The 21,394-nt window shown below is 46.3% G+C and overlaps 1 protein-coding gene across 9 annotated transcripts in view; it reads left to right on the forward strand.

The window, feature by feature from the left end:
- The window catches only part of HOXD3 (homeobox D3), a 224,127-nt gene that overhangs the window by 193,491 nt on the left and 9,242 nt on the right, over positions 1-21,394 (forward strand). For 8 of the 9 annotated variants that reach the window (XM_069225404.1, XM_069225405.1, XM_069225410.1 and 5 more), the window contains one exon: positions 8,324-8,397. The gene's annotated coding sequence lies outside the window, so the exon portion shown is untranslated. Of the gene's footprint in view, positions 1-1,819; positions 3,709-8,323; positions 8,398-21,394 lie in introns of those variants that run through there. The other variant, XM_069225408.1, reaches the window with a different exon arrangement.

Here is a 21,394-nt window from a genome sequence, read left to right on the forward strand (position 1 = left end):
TTCTTAATGAACTTAGCTGTCATATGCTTGATAAATCGCACCCTTTGCTTCGAGCTCTGCGGCCATACGCCAGCCAGGAGTCAGTATGGATGATATACCGACCTTCTCGCAGAAGCTCGCTATAAATGAGAAATTATGAGAGTGAGCTTGTGTGTGTGCCGCTCTCGCTCGTGGTTTGCATGGAGGTGGCTGAGCTGCACCGGCTGCCTTTGGGGGGGTTTTTGGGGGAGATCAGCGGTGGTGTTTGTGTTTTGCTGTGGACAATAGTCACTGTCAGGGCATCTGCCGCCTTTTCTTTCGCCGGCGAGAAAGGGCCTGAGCCTCTTTTCATGCCAGGGTCGTAAATTTCGCTTTGCGTCATAATAGAACGGCTATAAAACCGGGTTGAAATTTTACCCAAGGCAGGCTTTAAGCAGCAGATAATGGTTTCCGAGCGTGCTTTCCACACTCCTGTCTCTCTCATTACCGCCTTCCCAACTCAGGCGCCTTCCCATTCCAGTCACACACATTTATTCACAGCATTTGATTATTAAAAGGACATTTGTGGACGCTGCTTCTGCGCCTCCCAAGTCAAATAAAAACGGCTTGCACGAGGCTGGGGTGGCAAGTCGGACTGCTCAAGCCAGCTCCTTTCCTCCCACTGATGCTCTTCAACAATTCAATCTTTATATGCGAAAATTAATTTGCTACAAAATTCATTTTTTGACATGATCCTCTTAAAGACTGGCTTTTGGTGTACTTTTATTGCTTCCCTTTTCAATGGCAGGATACAATCAGTGCTTCCTGCTGAGTGAATTATTGCTGAAATAATAAAAAACTGTCCGCAGACTCCAGGCCCGAGCTATATTTTTGTTTTCGTTGAGGGTACAGGCGCCTTTTGCGCCACAATGCAAGCATCGGGTTCTGCTGGCATAGGGAACCAGATCGACGCAGCCGAGTGTAAAATAAAGCGCTTTCGGGGCCATTGGCAGGAACACACTAATGGTACGGGTTATTCCCGGTGTTTCATCAGCACCGTAACCGGGTGTAAAATAAAGCGCTTTGGGGGCAATTGGGTAGAGCGCTCTAATGGTACGGGTTGTTCCCGGTATTTCATCAGAGTGACAATGGCCGGCCTGGCGCTATAAATCACCCAGTAATTCCTGGAAGGGTGCGAGGCGGCCGGGGGCCGGGCGAGCGGCCGCTGTAAATCTCCTGTTTTATTGCTGTATGAACATATGCCGAGAATGAAGAAGGCTTAGATCTTTTACTGAAGACACATCCCCACAAAGCTGCTGCCCCGTCCCCGGCCAGCATTCACGCCCGGCTTGTTTTCTTTCACTTACACCCCTGCGTAGCTCTGGTCGGATCTCGGCACATAGTGTCTGCTTCAGACAGAAAACTTGAAATATTCACACGATTCAAAAAGCGGGTTTTTGTTTCAAATGTATATACTCATTCCCTTCTCTTCGTTCACATTTACATCCCTTTCAAAGCTGGTCGGAGCGAAGCCCACTGTGTTGCTTCATTGCAACATTCACAAGACTACAAAATCGATTTTTTTTCAAATATATATTTTCATTCCCTTCTTTTCTTACATTTACATCCCTTTTCAACTCTGGTCGCGGCTGAGCGCATCCTGCCTGTTTCCAAACAGAACGTGCACAATTCACACGACTCAGGAATCGAGTTTTTCGATATATATTTCTGAGAATCCTTTTACATAGAGGTGGAACAGAAATGCGATGTTTCCCTTTGAAAAGGGGTTTCATGCAGTAGTCCATTGTTGTATTCGAGGCTTGTGTGTAATAAAATTGAAAAATATGCATCTCTTTATGAATATATATGCACACACACAAGCGCGTACACCCCGAGCACAACAACATATATTACGTCGGACGTGCTTTATTGTTATTATCACACGTTTGCAGGTACTTGTTTAAAAGCTCTCTCTCAATTGATAAGCCAGTCTGTCCACGGGTTCTCTGCATAGACCAGTAATGTAGATAAATGTACCCGCACAGCTATCACTTACAGCTTTGACGATATGTTAGCTGTCACATTTACATGTTTGGAAGTTCTGACTTGTTTTATTGTTGTACAAGTGGAGAGTATGTTATGCCGGCGGAGCTGATTTATAGCAATATTTGATGCGGGCAGATCACCGCTGCTAGCAGTGGCAAGCGAGCCTTTCACCACCACACTTACAAGGGAATATATGTCTGTGCGCCTTCGTTTTATTTGTCCCTGGAAATCTTCATATCTTCATCTACCTCCGATTTGTTTTTTTGTTGTGTAAATACGTAGAGGAGGCACCTGCTCACTTCCAGAGAGAGATAGAAAGAGAGAGATATTATATTAACACTAACATTAATTAGATGCATATATTCGCACTATTTAATAGATATCTGTGTGTAGAATTATATATTGTGTATATACACCTGTGTTATATATAACAATATCACATGAGGATAAGAACATGAATAAACAGTATGTGTCCGTATGTTTCCCGATCCAGACGTATGGATTTGTACACCGCCTGACCTGCACAAGGAAGACATAGCCAATGGCTTATATTACTAGGGCTGGGTGCAGGCTATAGGCTCTCGGACTTCTGAAATAAATGGAGATCTGCAGAGATGCATGTGTTTTTTTTAATTAAAGAAGTAAAGAACAAAGAACAGAAAAAAAGCAAATAAAACAAGACCACCACCGTCGGCCAGTCCGGAGCTTCTCCTGCCTCTTCAGTGCAGGAAAGCGAGCGGCCTCATTCCCTTCTGCAAATGAAGAATCAGCGGCCATGAGTGGAGCCACTAGACCTTTTCATGCACTAGAATACTTTACAAAATCCCCCAGGCTGTCTGTGGGGTATCGGTGAAAGAGGGCTCTGAACTAGCTCGAAACCCCAAGCCCTTCCTGCAACAACTAATGTGTGGACCATCTTGAACGTGGAGCTGAATTATAGAAGCTCATGTTGTGTGGCAAAGCTGTGGTGCTTTAGTGTCCGTGGTGGTGCCGACCATTTTCACCCAGGCCAACATTTCCCTGAACACAAGCGCTTAGTTTATTGATAGGGACGGAAATGCTTAATGAGAAGCCGTCGATGAAAAAAAGTGGAGAAGCAGGCCAGTTGCAAAATCCAATACTTCTGAAATAATCCCAAGCACTGTGTGCGCAGCAGCACCAACTTTTGTTGCTGAATAAGAAAGAAAAGGCATTAAATGGAAGCGCGCACGGGGGCTGCCGGCAATACGTGGGGCACAGAGGCCTCTCTCGCAGGAAGATTGACATTGTGGGAGCTGCGCCGCACTCGGAAGACATTGTATTCAGATCACGTGAACAAATAAGGCCGGATTTGAAAGGCAGCAGCGCCTATATTTCCGATTATACAGGGGGTGCCGTGCACCACCCCTCCCCCTCTCCAAATTCATAAATGATAAGGTTTAAAGAAAAACAGCAATAGCGGCAGCTTCCCCCCTGTAATTCCGCAAGACTCCGGTGATTGCAAAGGGCTGCTTTTTAAAGACTTCCAGGAGACGCGCGTCTTTTTTCCCATTGGTCTTTGAGCCCGAGGCTGCTCCGATCTACCGGGAATTGTCGGTGCGGTGCGTGGACGTGCCGGCCCCCCGCAGCCCAGGTGTGGGGCAGCGCTGCCGGCAGACAGAGGGCGAGCAGCGGGCTGAGGGCAGGGCTGCGCCGGCGCCCGGTGTTTGCTGGAGCCGCGTCCAGGTAAGCAGCTGCGGGACCACCCCGAGCCCCGGGCCAGGGCTGCGCTCCGCGGTTAGATATGGGCACTAAAATTGATTTATTCTGTGTAATCTGCGACCTTAATGGCTGTCGGTATTCCTGCGCCCGTGCTCTGGCACACGAGTGCGAATGCACACACACATTTCATGCTGGCATTACTGCAGAGGTGAATGGATCTGTGGACATTAAGGAAGTGGTGTGGCCTTTTTAGAGAAAGCTGTATATATTAAAAACTCACAAGTACTTTGCGTGCTGAAAGCAGCGTTGATTGCCCGGCCCTACCGGGCTGATTTATGTTGCCTGAGTGTGTACTCAACTCCCCCTTACCTTCCAAAGATCTTTGCGTCAAGGATTTCTTTGCGGAACCACTTCTTTGTTGTTAGATGGTGGCTATTACCCCAGCAGGGAGGAAACATCAAAACATAATAGAGTACAGTATTAAAAAAATGCGATTTCCTTAACAAGGAACGCAGCAGCCCCGGTGTTCTCTACTTGAAGAAATCCTGGAAAAACGAAACAAAAGCATGGCCTATTAACTCATTCACAGTGTTTTGTATTCTGAATTGTCAATTTACACGGTAGATAATTAATCCCGGTCGTAGTCTACCTAATTTATTATATACATAAATATAGCGTTTACATGCACATATACCCCGTGCTCACAGGGTCCGGGGTCATGCATGCACTCATAGACTTGTACAGCTTTAGAGGGGCGAAGGGAAGACAATAAAAGGGGTGCCTGAAAATGACCTTAGATTATTATGAACATACACAAGTGCCCACGACGCACACTTAATTCATCTCGCTTGTATATAATGTGCTGGTATGGCACAATGAAACGACTTTCCTAGTTGGATAGATAGAGGGCTTCGTGGGACGGTGAATGGACTGCAGCCCTGGGCTCCCCTTCTCCGCCAGCACATCCCCTCACTGCCTCAGCCACTCGTAAACTTAGAAGTGTATGCTTAGTACGCTATTTACACTGCACACTCTATGATTCCCTTTTTAAGAATGAAGGCAGCCGGAAATGTGGGCGCATCAATTATTCTGGAGATTTTTACCTACGTGTGTATATAGAAACAAAAAAATAAACACATATTCGTAATAAGAGGGGGCGTAAAATAAGATACCAATTATGTAAACGAATTTAGACCCCTACTCAAACACACACACACACACAACAAGGGGGCACGTTAAACAGAACGTGTGCTCGCTCGTGGTTGTGGCGAGGGCCGGCTGTGTGTGTGTGTGTGCTCAGTAGGAGAGCTGGAGACAGTGCACATTTTTCTTCTTCCCGAGTGCCTCCGAGCTGCCGGCCTGCCAAGCCACTCAGCTGAATCCAATTACTGCAAGCAGCATTTCATTTGACTCCACGAATCAGTCACTTATAGCTTCACCTAGATTGCAAAATTATCTAGATTGGGGAGAGCATTTCAATAATTCGCCCCAGTTTCTTCGGCTGTCGGAGAAGAATCTCATACATGCTGGGCCTCCAGCTCATCTTTCTGGAGGTAGTAGCTCCAATTATTCAATTATTTGTTATACTTACAAACACACATGCTCACATACACACACATATATATATATATATATATATATATATATATATATATATATATATATATATATATATATATATATATATTCTGTGTTTTTTTAATTAAAAAGCCCCAGAAAGACAAATTCCACAAAAAATACTTGCATTTTTTAATTGTCCGTCGAGGACCACCATGAAAGGGGAGGTGACCCTAAGTACTTACCAGGGTGGGGGACTCACATAGGCTGTGTTTATTAAATGTTTTTGTCCATTAATGTCAAGTTTGCCTCCCTCGAGCAAGGGCTGCAGGCCCCACCAGCACAGTCCTTTTCACACTCGCCCACGCGCCTTGTTAGTCTATTATGTGGGATGTTGTAGGCCGGCCCTGCCTTCCTGCTGCTCTCAGTGGAAGTCTCGGCAACTCGTGGTGCTGGCAGGGCCGTGGCTCGGGGGGACAGGCTCCATGCCCGGCACTGCCGAGGAGTGAGGGTGTCTCCCGCGCGGAGAGTGGTGGAAGGCGCCTGTCGGAAGGGAATCGGTCTCCCCGACCCTGCTGTTGGGTAGGACGGCCTGGATCGGGGTCTGGGCGCTCTTGAGCTAGGAGCCCGGGTAGGACGTTTTGCTTCTGCTGCACAGTGGAAAGGAAGACCTAGAGTGTGCTGGGGCCTATGGAGCTTGCCACAGAGAGAGAGAAACGGAGGCTTCCGACTCTTTTGGGGTGTACACGGGCCTAGTGCATAGAATAACCTTAGAGTAACCCAGCACTTTTGTGGGTCCAAGGCCATGGCGTGGGACTGTCCTGTCCGTACAACAATGGAAGGGCCTTGACTCATGGGAGGCCAGTTATCAGACCCCGCTCTTGCCACAAAGAAGACCTGCTCCCATGCCCGCCTCTGCTGTGAGCAAAAGGCCTGCCACAAAGACGGGCCTCATCCTCGCAGCAGTTGCACGGACTTGCACAGCTCCCATACCCGGCTTTGCTGTGGCTATAAAGGACTGGTGTACTCCGTGGCTCTCTTAACTGACGGTGGAAGGGCCTTGGCACAAGTGGACCAGCTCCGGCTGCGTAGCCACTGTGGGTGGAAGGGCCTGGAGTGGGTCTTGGGCTCTTCTGTCTGGACAGCGGTGGAAAGGAATTGCATCGGGGGAGGCCAGCAATTCTACCCGGTTCTGCTGTGGTTAGAAGGGCCTCTGGCATAGACGGGGCTTGTTCCCGCGGAGGTGGAAGGGCCGTGTCACAAGGGAGACCAGTTCCCTGTCCCCAACTTTATCGTGGGTAGAAAGGCCTGGCGCAGGACTGGGCTCTCCTTTCTGGGCAGCGATGGAACGGGCATTGGCGCTAAGAGCAGCTCCCCAGGAACCATCTATTGGTAGAAGGGCCGGGGCTTCTCTTGGCCTGCAGCGATAGACGAGCCTTGGCACAGCGGAGGCCAGCTCCACTGTGCACGACTCCGCATGGGTCAAAGGACTGGGTCCCTCCTGTCCCTGCAGTAGTAGAAGGCCTTCGCCTCTCCTGGCCGGACAGTGGTGGAAGCGCCTTGACAGAGTGGAGGTCAGCTCCTTGGGGCCCGGCTCTGATATGGGTAGAAAGGCTTGTTCAAGGGGTGGTGCCCTCCTGTCCGGGCATCGGTGCCATGCCTTGGCACCGAAGGGACCAGGTCCCCGTTGCCCGGCTCGCTCCCCTGTGGGTAGAAGGTACTCGACCTCTCCTCTCCGGGCAGTGGTGGAAGGGCCTTGTGGCACAGGGGACCCCAGCTCCGTGTCCCTGGCTCCCCTGTGGGTAGAAGGTACTCGACCTCTCCTCTCCGGGCAGTGGTGGAAGGGCCTAGTGGCACAGGGGACCCCAGCTCCGTGTCCCTGGCTCCCCTGTGGGTAGAAGGTACTCGACCTCTCCTCTCCGGGCAGTGGTGGAAGGGCCTAGTGGCACAGGGGACCCCAGCTCCGTGTCCCCGGCTCTGCTGTGGGTAGAAGGGCTCGCCGAAGGGCTTTAGCCCAGGCAGGCGTCTCCTCCGTTGTTCATTAAACCCTGAGTTATGGCCATGCGAGCCAAAGGTCACCTCGATAGATAGTGTCTCTCACTGCGACCCATTTTTTTGCCATTTGCCGTCACTGTTTAAACTTTTCAAAAAGTACTTAGTCAACAACTTCATGAATGAAGCACAAAGGGGCAGTCCTAGGATTAGTGCAAGATCTGCAAGTTTTCGAAACTCCTGGGTTTGGCTTAGCTTTGTGACACATCGCGCCAGAGTTTTCGCTTAGGGCCGCGCTAACAACATATATGTCCATAAACGCATGCATGATATACACACGGAGGAAAGCCTAATGCGCCTGGAAGTCCTTCTCTTAAATTTTCCACCGAGCCGCTTGTCACCGCATGCTTTTCATAGAAGTCCAGGGCAACACTGTTAAAAATGTTACTTTTTTTATTATTACCAATATCGTTTCGTCTTAGTGTTAAGACGCATGTACACACTTTGTTGTTATTTATTAATAATTCAGCAGACATGTTTTTCCTAATCTCAACAAACGCAGTTACTTTCACAAAAAATAAAATAAACACACGCCACCTGCAGAACACTTTGTTGTCGAGGAGCTCAACGTGCCGCGATTGTTCAGATTGTTTTATGTTATGTGTTATGTGCAGAGCAGTGTCCACAAGAATCGCGTTGGCATTAGTGAAGGATAGAACATAATTACAAAAAGTGAAATCGCTACAACCGTAAGAGAAAATAAATAAGATGTTCAGGGAAACAGTACTGGCAAGCATGGATCTGCGCCCTCATCTGAGAGTTATTTTGACAACCTGAGTTATATTTTGAACTGTCATCAGGGCCTCGTAGAGAAGCCGCCTGATCACCTCTGGAAATAAAACACCGCAGACTTTACAAACACGGTAATTGATTTATCTCCCTAACCCCACATAGTGTAAAGAACCAGAAAGCACCCAGAGAAAGTGCGCTCAGGGCCCTGAAATAAGTGCAGAGGCAAGCCAGGGCCCACTGTAGGGCGAACAATTTGTATTCTCTACACAACCCATTTCAATGTCTCCTTTCTTTTCAGACCCTCTCCGGTGGATTTTCAGAAGTCGCCCAAAGATCCCACAAAGAGGGTTAAAAGGAAACCTCCACAGAGCGGTGAGTTTATTTTACATTCAGTGTCGCCGACAACGACTCGAAGGTTTCAGGCTGCTACAGAATGCATTCGCGGCCCCTCAAACAATAGTACTGAACCTAGCAGCATGGTACACGCAGGGGTTAATGCGCATTGAGGCAGGGGGCTCCGCTCCATTTATTGCACGTTCTGCGCAAATTCCTGAAACATGGCTTGTTGGCGTGTTAGCAGCCTAGTCACACAGTAAAATTTACATATCACAACAGTATTCGATCGATGTTCGTTTTAAGAAAATCCGGTAACAAAGGTACACGGCTGAAAGAAAATACTTCTAAAAAGTTTCGTTCGCAATTTGGCGGAACCAGAAGAGGCTGGAAACGACAAATTTGTAAGGTTCGGTTCAGATCACTCTCTGGAGGCTCAGATGTATGCAAGAAAATGAGCCTGCATGCTTGTGTATTGTTTTTCGAAGTCATGTTCCGTAGTCGTAGGGGAAAAGTTAACGAATTCACATCCGAGACGCGCGGGCGAAAAGTTCGTTACGTAGGCCCCGAAATACATAAAAGCCGAAATCCCTAGTTTCCACAGGCCTTTTGTAGTCTAGCGTCCGATATCAGGCAGAAGCAGAAACTCGTTTAAGCCACATAATCGAGATCCCTAAAAACACAGCCACCTAGGCCCATCCCGGAAAGAATAAAAACGAAGCAAGTGTGAGCGGGGGGGAGGGTAGCCCACTAGTTTACATCCTTTCCTCTTGTCAGGAGTGCCCCCAGACCCTTGCTGCAGTGTAATCCTCTGAATAAGCCGGGCCCCGTAACATCCACATATTATCACACGCAGAATAACAGGCGAGCCCTCCGAGAGGTAGTGCCGGCGTCCACCGCACCAGAAAGCAACTAGTTGCGAACTCTGTGGCACTTTATATAAACCAGGCCCGCGGGCACTTAAAAGGGAGAAATGTGCGGAGTAGGGGATTCTTTCGCGGGCCTTCCTCCCACGCCTAGGCCGGTTTTACAATCGCGAAAGTCGCGGGCCTTGGGAAGCGTGTTTCCTTTCACTCCCCGCCGAAGCGGTTACCGCCACAGCGCTGGCAGTCATAAATTTTGTGGCAAAGCACACTGACAGGTGCATTGATATGCACTGCGAGGGCCCGGGCTACTTAATAACCAGCAGGCAGCGGGCGGGCATCTCGCCACGCTTTATTCATTCGCCCTCATATCGGCTATTGATTCTTAAGATGAATTAAGTGCGGCCAGCAAGTGTAAGTATAGAATGAATTCATCTGAATATGTCCCGCGATCAGAAAGCACACGCAAGCTGCAGTGTTTGCAACGTTAAAAAAATACCCTGGTGCTTTTCAGGTTTTTTGTTGTTCTTGTGGATTTCTTTTTTTTTTTTTTGCACCGACAACTTGCCACAAGCCCACACTGCTGGCAAGAGAAAGAAGAACGCCCAGTGGCCGCCAGCGGTGGTTTTCTCGAGAGGCACAGGGTTCCTTCATCTGCTCGGGGTGTTTTGGGCCTTTCCTCTTGAGCAGTGATAAGGCTGTGAGTGACCAGTTTATTGCCCTGCATTTGCCGGTCCTTGGTGGAATTCTAATTGCAAACCAGTTGGCTAGTGTCTGTGGTGGGGCTGATGGGGGTAGAGCAAACGGTTTTTGCTTTGATGCCGACCACGTTTGGACTAACCAAGTGTGTGTTGTGTCCAGGCGGGCGTTACCTGCTCGAACGGACATGGAAGGGGGTAGACGGAGAAGACGAACCGGGAACAGTCCACTATTGTCCTGTGATTTATGGCCGCTTGCCTCCTTCTAAAGGTTCAGGAAGAGTTCACAAGCATTTGGTATTTAGAAAAAAAAGAACACGAAATCGTGTTTATTGGTTCAGCCGCAAATATTGTTTATCCCTTTAAAGCCCCTTGTTTTCCTGAGGAAATTGCTCGCGTGTGGATGAGGCTAGAGGATGTTTTGCCGACAAACGACTTTATTGCACATCTGAAATTCACATTATGAGGGGATAATTAATAATGAGAATACCGACTGCAATAAACTCTTAATTAAACAAATCCGTTGGCAGGCAATGAGGGAGCCGCGTAGAAGTCTCTGCAGGGCTCTGCTGGGTATAAGGCCTGCTCCTTCCCCGGCCTGTGTAGTCTGTGCTTGGGTACGGCCAAGCACCACACAGGACAAAAACAGCCTCTGGAAAGGACAGGGATATTGTGGGGGGCCCTTTACAACTCTGATACCCCGATTTACAAACATCGGCGGGGCAGGGCAACCCACACCGACTCTGATTTAATGGAACAGTTGGACCAAGAATATCCAGCAGGTATCCTCGCCGTGGACACTGCTTTTACCGAGCAAAACGCGCCCTCTCTTCTGATATCAATCACCCCGGGTGGAAGCACACTGCGGGGTCCCTGTTTACTAAAGGGGGCTCTCGTTCGGTGCCTATTGTGTGCTGAGGCAGCGCCCGGTAGATAAGGCCGGGCAGGGGCCTGTTTACCGAGGGCGGCGCTATTGAGCGGACAGACGCCGACTGTCTTGTTAGGAAGGGTCCACGTGTAATAGTCTGATAACAACCTACAGTCACCCCTGTAGACATGCCTTGTTGTTTCGATATACTATTTATTGATTTCAATAAAATAATATACGAATAAAGTACATCAATATCAGTCACAAACATAAAAAAATAAATTGGATCCGACCCACGCCCTTCTTTGAGTCAAACATCACATAGAGAATTACCAACGTTATGCCTGCATAAAATAAAAATAAGAATAAGAAACAACATGGAATAGCACGATAAGAAAGTTGACCGAAAAAAAAGCAAGGTAAAGACCAACTTTGTCCAGTGGTGGAATCACGGCAATATTCCCAACCCAATCGTCTGCCTCTGCAGCCCCCCTTTGCCTCCCGCCATCTGATCTGAAATCTGCCCCGGGGCCACAAGCACAGTTGCACCATTTTTCATGCCCCCAATATAAGGCCTGGCAGTGCCAATCGTGTCACAGTGCTCTGTTGACATTGTGTTTGGCTGTGTTTCATATTGTGTGCGGGTCAGTCATGGTGGACAGTGGCCGGCTAGATTAAAACAGACCAGTGTATTGTTTAGTGATGGATTATACTGGAGAGTAGCCAGATAGATCCAGTCAGAGCCCCGTGTAAAGCACTGTTATCAAGATACCATGTTTCGAGTCCTCGGGTTTTCTGTTTTCAGACAGCACTATGACGCGTCAGTCGGAGACCTAGCCATTTGCACACCCTGGCCCCCAAATCCTCATGTCCAAGCGGCACCGTTAATTGCGGAGGGGCAGCAATGCTGCCAAATGGCCACCGTGTGACTGGCATCAGTGGAGGGAGAGTTCATTTCTCATGCCACGCAGTTCACATCTGTTCGACAGAAAAATCTGTCTTCTCTAAAAAAAAAAACCGTGCCAAGACTGTTCACCACTGTATTCAGCCTTGCCTCACCTACATGACCTAGGTGATGGCTTTCAGCTGTGAAAAGGCGTGCCAGGTGATAGCTGAGGCTGCGCGCGCTGAGCGCATGGGCCCAAGAGTCTCATGGAGGGCGGACGCCATTTTGTGAGCTAGGGGTACACTCGGGTGACCACACGACCCCGTTATGCTTTAATGAACGTGATTTCAAAGAGTTCTCCCTAAGGGATTCTCGTGCGATTTCCATAAGCAACGCCCCCAGAAACAGCATTTTGGATGCTTGCAACAGAGAGGCCTGGCCAAGAAGACCCCCTCTGCTCAAATTTACCATCTGTCGCCGCAGAGCTGAGTTCGCCTTTTTTTGTGGAGGAGTCGGGAATGGTCATTTTGTAATTTATGGCTTTATGATGCTTGGCTGGGAGAACTGTTAATGAGAATAACATTTACATTAGTAAATATACCTTTCTCTTCACATATTTCATGTATAGAGGCCTTCTTGAAGAAAGCCTAATATCTGTTACAAACCAAACACATCACCTACGAGATCTGAACATGGCAGCTGCTGTTCCCCAAGAGCCGTGTGCACTTTGCCTCTGTCTAGAGAAGCCATTTGAGCCCAGTGACCTGGTGGTATGCAGGAATTCTCTCTAAAATACAGGTAACCACAGTTCCCAAAGAAGCCATTCGCTATTTAGAGGGGCAGGACTCTTTCTGGGTCTAACTTGACAGCACATCTGTCTGTGACCACTTCTTTAAAATGTGCATAGGGTGGCCTTTGGCTTTGGCCTTTGGCTATTGGTTGGCCAGTGTATAATTTCTCCTCCTATTGAGTGTTTTTTGTTTCAAAGCATGGAAGACTATTTTACCTCTCAAAAGTACAGTGATACAACACACATTCAAATATTTAAATAATAGGAGTATTGAATAGAGAAAAACAACTATTTTTTTCACTGCAGCAAGCTTTTTTTATTTTTCAGGTATGGCTCAAAATGCAAACCCAATCTGTAGCCTTTGCCAGTGCTTGTTATAATTATTGTTTTTCTTTGTCAGGCTTGTGTATCACTTTCCATAATTTGTATATCACCCAATATGATCAGTCATTTTATGTTACAAAGTTAACGCAGTAGAGGAGGACTAAAGTTCCAAGTTACATAAACCAGGCAGCTGTGACTAACAACAAATAACAATCCTAAATTATCTTGAGTGCCTGTTGGTGAACCAGTTCTTACTGCGTAATAAAAGTAAACTCACTCACCCACTTTTAATTCTTATCCCAGTAGCACAGTGAGAGTTATCCTGCAGACCCAACTTCCTGTTCCCTTGAAGTGTTTCCCAAATCAGATGTGTTCAATGTTGGTCCACAGTGGTCAGATTTAGGGCCATTATCTGAGTGATAATACTGAGTATGTAAATGCATCCCATTTAGGTTAATTGCATTTACAGCTGTTCGATGTGGCTATCCTATTAATATGGCATTGATCTCTTATTTACAACCTTTGTGTTAATGGGATTTAGGGTGTCCTCTCTATTCTCGTTGTAGGAGTCCCTTCCAGCATCTTTTCAACTACACATTTATGCACTGGGCACACGGACAATGAGAGATGGTCACTGCTGGCATCGAGGCTCCAGTGACGTCCCACAAGCGCTAAAGGAAAGCAACTAGGGGAAATACATTTCCGTATGGGGGCCACATGAACACTATATCGCACACAGTATCGCTTTCCTTTAGTGCTAGACACCCAAGTTCTTCCTGCCTAGGCCACTTTAAACCTACACCCTGTCAACCATCATGTAAAACATTTTCACTGTTTACCAGTACACTTGTGTATACAAGTGAAAGCGCTTGTTTACCACATAGAGCATTTCATGATACAGATCCTAAATATCTTGTTAAAAGAGTCCAATGTTATTACTCGACTAGAAGCAGAAGATCTGTAAATGAGAAGCGTGCAAAGTTCTCATGATCAAGCTAGTCAGGAAAGGAGGAAGGTTTTTTGCTTTTCTGGCCGCAAAGGCATGGATTAAATTCCCATCTCACCCTCCAAGTTACTAGTAATGAGAGTCATTTCAGAACGCAGCTGAAAACTTGGTCATTTTCTATTCTTTAATCTTGTTAGATGGTCATAATACTTTTGCTCTCAGGTTAGCGCCAGGACGCCCCCTGGGGCAACTGTGCTTTCTAAACCACAAAAATGTATTTTCAATCATTCCAGAATAAAGGGAGCAGCCTACGCCAAGACCACCCTCAAATAATTTGGGTCCTGGTCTGGGATTTGCAAATTCGACAATGCAATACAATAAAGTACAGGTAATTCTAGTACTAGTTTGAGCAGTTATAGGTAAAAATTAGTAATTAAGAATACATGTTCTGCTCATTGATTTATGGTGGCCATGCAACCTACACAGCCAGTTAATGCAGTGCTGACATCTTTGAACATTTGAGAGGGGCTACACATGCCTCTATAAATAATGAAATCCTACAAGATGACTAGCAGCTAGTAAACAGATAAGTACAGCAGCATCATTACTTTCCTGGATTGCATTCCATCTTGTCCCCATATTACTAGTAGTTAAATTCCACAGACCATTGACCCTGTAGTTAAGAAACCAGTGAAACCCCTCAGTGAGCACATGGTGCTAAAATGTGCTATTTGCTCTCATAGTGTAGTTCCAGCAGCCTTTCTCTTCAATCATTGACTTGTAGGAGTTTTGAACTTTTTGTCCTTCATGGTGATGTTGGGTTTGGCCATGTTAACAAAACCTGAGACAACTGTGTGTATGAGAAAGTCAAACGATGCCAGCCAATTAAAAAAACTTGGGGGTTACAGGAGATTGTCAGCTCCCTGTGGTCACTAAGTTGTGGCTCAAGGAGTTATTATCCACTAGTTTTCAATGCCACAGCAAGACTCCCCAAGGAAGGTCAGTGCTCAAATGTAGGCCCACACTGCCTACAGCTCAATCTGCACATGGCCTGTAAGGCCCAGGAAGACTGAGACACATCCGAGGATGGTTGTGTTAGATTGTAGGTGAAATGTTCATTGGCGGTGACATCAAGGAGTCACTTAATATGGCGTGTCTCATCTGCGGTACAATAGAAGAGCAGCAACATATAAGATTGAATTCTGTCACATGCAACTCTTAGTAGTTCATATTAACTCAAGATGTTAATCCATCACTTTTCATTTTCATAGTGAGCTTCCACAGTGGGAGGAGTTTGCCCACCTAGGCGTGCCAAGTTTGCATGCATGCGTGCCAAGTTTGTATTTCCTAGTGCTTCAAGTTACACATCATTGATGGGGGCATACAAAGGAAACATGTTGCTCATGTTCTACTGCATGTAGACGGCTCCTGCTTCATCTTGGTTTCTATGATAGCTTAAAGAGATAAGGAATATGAAATGGAATGCTACCTAGAGGAATTCTCAGAACATATCAAATGTTGGCTTTAGCATTTTTGCGTACATGGGTCCCCATTATGCCTATAGACTCAAACTTCACTTCACACTAAGGTCCAACGTGGCTGACTGTGCCTGGTTTCCTTGTGCTACCTTGCAGAGGGGACACCGCCACAGCCTAAGCATACACTATGGACTTCTTCTTCCGACAGGACTAAGGCTCACGTTATTACACTCGACCCCCTTCTTTACTGGTACAGAAGAGGTAACACATAATGGAATAGAATGTCACCCAGAGAAATTCAAAGTACAGTCCTAGTGTCCCTTGCAAGAGTTTCAGGCAGCATTAGGATTATTGCACTGGGTAACAAGGCCTGATTTTAATTATAAAGGATGGTAATGCTTTACAAATTCCATCTGAGAGACCTTTCAAAAAGCATGTTTATGTGCTTCATTACCACTGGATCACAGAAATAAACAATATCCAAGTTTTCGTAATAGTTTCATGAAAGAGGACTCACTTGTCAGAGACTTTCTCCAGTGGAGTTTCTGAGCTTCCACCTATTGCAAATACTACAGGGTCCTTTTGCTTTTGGCAACACCATGTTCACGGTCAATGCCTGAAAGTGAGAAAAGAGCCCAGGGCGGCACCGAAATGTTCTACCTTACCGAATACACATAACAATTAAAATGTCCATCGCACAATGAACTCTCATCACTTTCAAGATATGTGGCAGTTCTGGAGACCCTTGTCTGGAAGTTAAAAGAAGATGGCACAGCAAGGCGTAGATTTTTACAGCTGGTGGGCTCCACCTATGCACCTTTAAAAGTAGCTTGAAGGCCTCCTCTCCTCCCTGACACTCTCTGAATAAGTCTTTCCACTATTACACAGAAACTCTCTCTTCAGACAGTACAGACACACATTTGAGTTTGGAGGAAAAACCTTTGAGCAATAGTCTGTGGTTAAGACTTTAGAGAACATTAAATAGGAGGCAGTGTTGGCATAATTTTCTCCAGTGACCTTAAGGTCCTCAAATGTATGCAGCAGGAACACTAGTTTGTTGCCATTATACAAATTATCAGTATGGAATTGCCTGAAAATGAGTTCTGAAGGACACCCTAAACAGGGTGGGGACCGTGCCTAGGCCTGGGTTCTTACAGTGTGAAATCTGTGGTGACTTTCCCATGCCATGCCAGTGACACTCCATCCTCTCCCGCAATACCAGACAGCAATTACGGACATTGACCTGAGACAGATAACTTTGCGCTTTGAGAATACAACTCTCAGGCCATACTTATTACGAATTCAGGCATATTAGTATAATACACTTCTGAATCAATTCAACATTAAGAAAATTTCAAAAGTTTTTGGGAAACTTAGACTAGACATAACTCAACTAACATAAACCAACTGACATCAGATTGGAGGTTAAGTTTGGCCACCCCCTGGTCCTTAGCGCACTGAAAGACTAGTGAGCCCAAGTGCTAGCCACCGTGCTCTCCCATTAATTTGTATGGACACTGTACAAAGTGGAATCTCCCAGCCCCCTCACAGTGAGAGAGAGGGCCCACGTGCCAGAAAGCCAGCTGAGCCTGAATTCAGCCATGCCTGAGCAACCCCTTGGCACCCTTTGGGAGATGGGCCTGGGCAACTGCGCCTGATACTGGTCCCCGAGTGCAAGGTCCCTCTCCCCACTATGTCAGGACAGTGTCCTGAAGTACCCGCAGAGCCAAGGACAATCGCTGTAGCGGGTGTCCCGGGTCCTACCTTAAACTCCGTACTACTTTTGCCCATAGTTGAAAACAAATGCCTCAGGAATTCGCCTGCCTTCTTGTCCCCCACTGCCAAGGTGCCTACCAGATATATGGCCAAACCCAACCCCTTCTCCGCCAAAGACTCGAATGGTTTAACTGACCGACCGGGTCTCCCCCACTGCCGGACAGACCTGGGATTTAGACAAGATGTGCATTGCAAAGGCCAACAAGGTTTCGATGAACAGTTCATTGCCCTGAGTGGAAGGTGAACTCCATCTTTGTGAAAAAATTCCTCTCCCCTAAGGCAACCAAGGGAAATTGTCTTCGATTTTACTGTGCTGAGAAGCCTCTGCAGCCTTCTATTGAGCCGCCTTACTGACTCATTCATACTCTTGGAAGGCCCACCTATGCCCCACACTCTACGTTGGATAATGTGGGACCAAGCAAGGACAGTCTCTGGAAATCTCCCAGCTATCCATGAGATCTCCTTCATCAACTTCTCGAAAACACCGCACCTCCAAATGAATGCGAGCTCATTACCACCTATCTGCAGAATGATGAGTGATGGTGGCTGTAGCCTCCTGCCATCCATCCCCTCCACTAGCTGGCACAATCCATCCAACAGGAGACCCCGGTAGAGACCTCGTAAGTCTTAAGGTAGAGGAACTGAAATTAATATAGTCCTCACGAGGTAAGTGGTGAATTGGTAACAGGGACATGCCCATAAATCCAAAGTGTAGGCAATGTAGAGAAAGTGGGAATAATGTAACTACAGTGTAATCCTGCAATAATGAAAGTAATGTCTCAGTAGGCTGGTAAATCATACAATGAGTTTGTTCACAGAGAAGTGTAGTGCAAGCATGACATGAGGTGGCAGAGGGAAAATGAATAACATATCTGGGAAAAAGATAGGGTGAGACCAAAAACAATTAAAGAAGCAGGACTGAAGTCACAAAACCCTTTGAATGTTTGTGAAGAAAACAGGAACTTTACAGTGATCGTAAACGTAAGTCTATGACATCTAAAGTTATTTTTCTCCTTTATTCCATTATACATTATGCTGCAAGTACAGTCTGTTATTGCAGAAGGCAGAACAACGTGCCCAACTCAAAATGTGTATCAATATGAAAATATAGATGAAAATGAATTCCACAGGGTGACATTTTCGTTTCTGAAGGGGCGAAGATTAACGAACACAGAGAGAATCTGCCACCAGTATTAAGCAATGTATTCTAACATGCTGCTGACCCTCTTTGAGTGCAGGTTTCGCACTGTGTACGACCCCCTTTCCCTGCCAGCCAGCGCACACATTGATTTCTGGTAGTTTTTGAGCTGACATCGGCAAAATAAATAATCTTTTATTCGTTTCAATATCCCGCCCACTGTGCCTCACCATGAAGCTTTCCAGTTTTCTGTGTGCTTTACAAGCAAAGTTCATATCATATAACTCCAGCTATTTTAGAAGAGCTTCCCCTATCCCTGTCCATAGATTTCACAGTAGGGGTGTGCAAAGTTTTTATTACTCAAGTCTAGTCTGCCATAAATTCTGATTATTGGGCTGCCCCTAGTTCACTGGAGATTCACTACATCTCCCCTGCTCGCATTTTTTTCCAAGCGACTGGAATCACGACCTTATGAGTGCAAGTATGTGCTGAACCTAGATGTGCATTTTTTTCACAAGTTAACGTTAAAACTGTTTTCCTCTAGATTAAACTAAATAAATGATGGCGTCTTTTTTCACTAAACAGACTAAAAGGCTCACAAAAGTCCTTCCTTACTGTGAAGATTCAAAGGCAGAAGATACTACAAACTGTGGGAAATAACCACAGCATTCCCGAGAATTATAGGATGCAGTTATCTGTCTCTCTGTCTCCGGGCTTACCTCACTTAGAACTTGATACACAAAGAGGTAAACTTACAGTTTTGTGCAAATTTACGATTGTTGTTTTATTAACAAAGGGATTTACGAGTAGTATCTTAGGTCTTTTCATGTGTAGAGACTCTGGGCTTGTAAAGATACTACTCCTAAATCCCTTTGTGAATAGCAAACAATTGTCATCTTACACAAGAGAGCAAATTTACGGATGTGACTCAGGCCCAGATGTGCAGGGAATAAACAGGGCAGCACAGGATTCAGCAGGAGTGTGTTACACCAGAGAATATTCAAAGAAACACTTTCTGGTTTCTTATGATTATGGGGACCTAGAACAGAGCCCTGCACATACCTTAGCACAGACAACCCAAAACAATAAAAGCAAAATGAGCATTGGCAAAGCCAATAGATCTAGGATAAATGTGATCATCTATGTAGTGTTGGCACATTAGAAAAAGACAGTAGGGAGTGGCAGAACTGGTCAGAGAGAGTTATAGTTCTGAAGTAGTCACTCATGCAGTTGAATACATCCACTTGAGTGAAGGATACACTCAAAACGCCCAATAACATTGGCCAGGGGTGAAGAGTCCTCTGTGCCCAATGGCTGAAAGGATCTGATCAAAGAAAATCAATGGTTTTAAGGGATGGACCTAAATCCCACTCAAGGCATTTTGTTAGCAATGTCTGTTTTGACAACTAGGCTGTGAAAACTCAGGCACAAAAAACTGAGAAGCATTTTGGCACACCTATACAAACTCATCATACACTACAAAAATCTTTCAAAACTAGGCTCATCTTACTTTCACACAAAAGTAAACAAACACCTCATGAATTAAACATTGAGAAAGCCCTCGACTAACCTCTGACAAACACCAAAACAATAGGGACAGGATAGATGATGGCACTCCCAGAACCACACACAAGGGCATCCAGATTGAGAAACGGCTGTGATGTCATAATAATGGTGGTGAGAGACATCAAAATGCCAGTAACATAATGTTTGGAGCATGTGTAAGCGATTACATAGCAGTTCATACAAATGTGGTTATTAGTCCTCTAAATAATGGGTGATGGTTTATTTCATTCCCCTTGGTGCTCAGTGTTCCAGGCTAGGAAGGATGAGAGACTGAGTCTGTGATATGAGGAGTCAAACTTGACCTGCAGATAAGCCTTAACTCACTGCAATAGCTTCCCTTCTTATAAAAGTGATAAATACATATAATGTATCCCTCTCCACGGCTTGCTGCTTTTGTAGGCCTCCTTGTTGGTGTATGCTTGAAGCACTAGCACCCAGGAAGACTCACTGCAATGGTGAAAAGTGATGGATAAAAGCCTTGATCCGGTTTTACTAACACCTGCAATTGCACTGCCTAGCATTCTGCCCCGTAGGTCGCATCTCTTTTAGGGGGTCACCTTTGGCCTGTCCCTGTGCCTGTCACAGAGCCAGCCTACCCTGCCTCCATGTTCGGATTCTCACTCACTCTCCTCCTATGTTCCTGGCAGCAGCACCCCAGTATCCAGAGTATGGGGGTGGAGAGTAGAAGGGCGCTGTTGGTAGAAAGGGCTGTATACGCTGCTCCCCTGCTCATTAAAGGGCCTATCACAGATCCCACTGGCACACGGACCTCACAAATGTGAACCCCGAAACACAGCAACGTGCCAATAAATAAACCGCAGGCTCTGCATATTGGGGCACTTCAGTGTCCACTTAAAGGCGTGGAACTGTGAACATCGTACCACCACCCTAGGACTAAGATTTCCCAACTGTCTGTTCTATATTAAAAAGTAGATTCCGTTTCTAGAAGCTGTTTCCTCGTCTGAGGCGGATTATCGAAGGTGAAGTCCATGCAGCCGGCAGATGCTGCCCGTGTTTCTTCACTTGGTGTACACTAGGGTCAGGTTCTCAGTGTTGTGCGTCCAGGATAGTTAACTCGGACTGCGGGGGAGTGTGGGCAGTTACACCCACGCAGCCTGTCACCCCCAAAGAGACGGTCCCCGAAGACAGAGCTTTCCAAACGGCCTATGGGCGCGCTTCACCCGAGCTGCTAACGCCAAACCTTGAGACCGATGCGCGTGAGGTGTGCGTGCCAGACGCTGCATCGAGGTAACCTCTTCCACGAATAAACAAGATAACATCCATAATCCATGCAAGATTACAACGCACTCTCCGATCCACGCTATCATTTACATGTGTTTTAAAGAGTGAGATATGGGAATTATCATGAAAATGCAGATAATGACTATCTGTTTCGATAACGTTTGTTTGAAATATACCCATATAATAATGTTGATTTACCATTATTTGGACAGCTAAGGGGGTTTGAAGTATTAAAGAAAGAAACGCTGACCCGTTGACATTTTTGTGGGACAAAGACACGTTGCTGAATGAGCTTAGTTATATTTTAACTACAAGAGATCTGGAAAAAAATCTGAGACGGGCCTTACAAAGGGGATGGAATTCTCTCCGGTTTTTCAGGTTCTGACTTCAGTTCAATCCATCATGCCCCTGCGCAGCTCGCACACTGGAGGGGAGGGGTCGTGGTTAATCTTTAAACAAAA

Source organism: Pleurodeles waltl, chromosome 3_1 (assembly GCF_031143425.1).
Source record: "Pleurodeles waltl isolate 20211129_DDA chromosome 3_1, aPleWal1.hap1.20221129, whole genome shotgun sequence".
Taxonomy (NCBI): Eukaryota; Metazoa; Chordata; class Amphibia; order Caudata; family Salamandridae; genus Pleurodeles; species Pleurodeles waltl.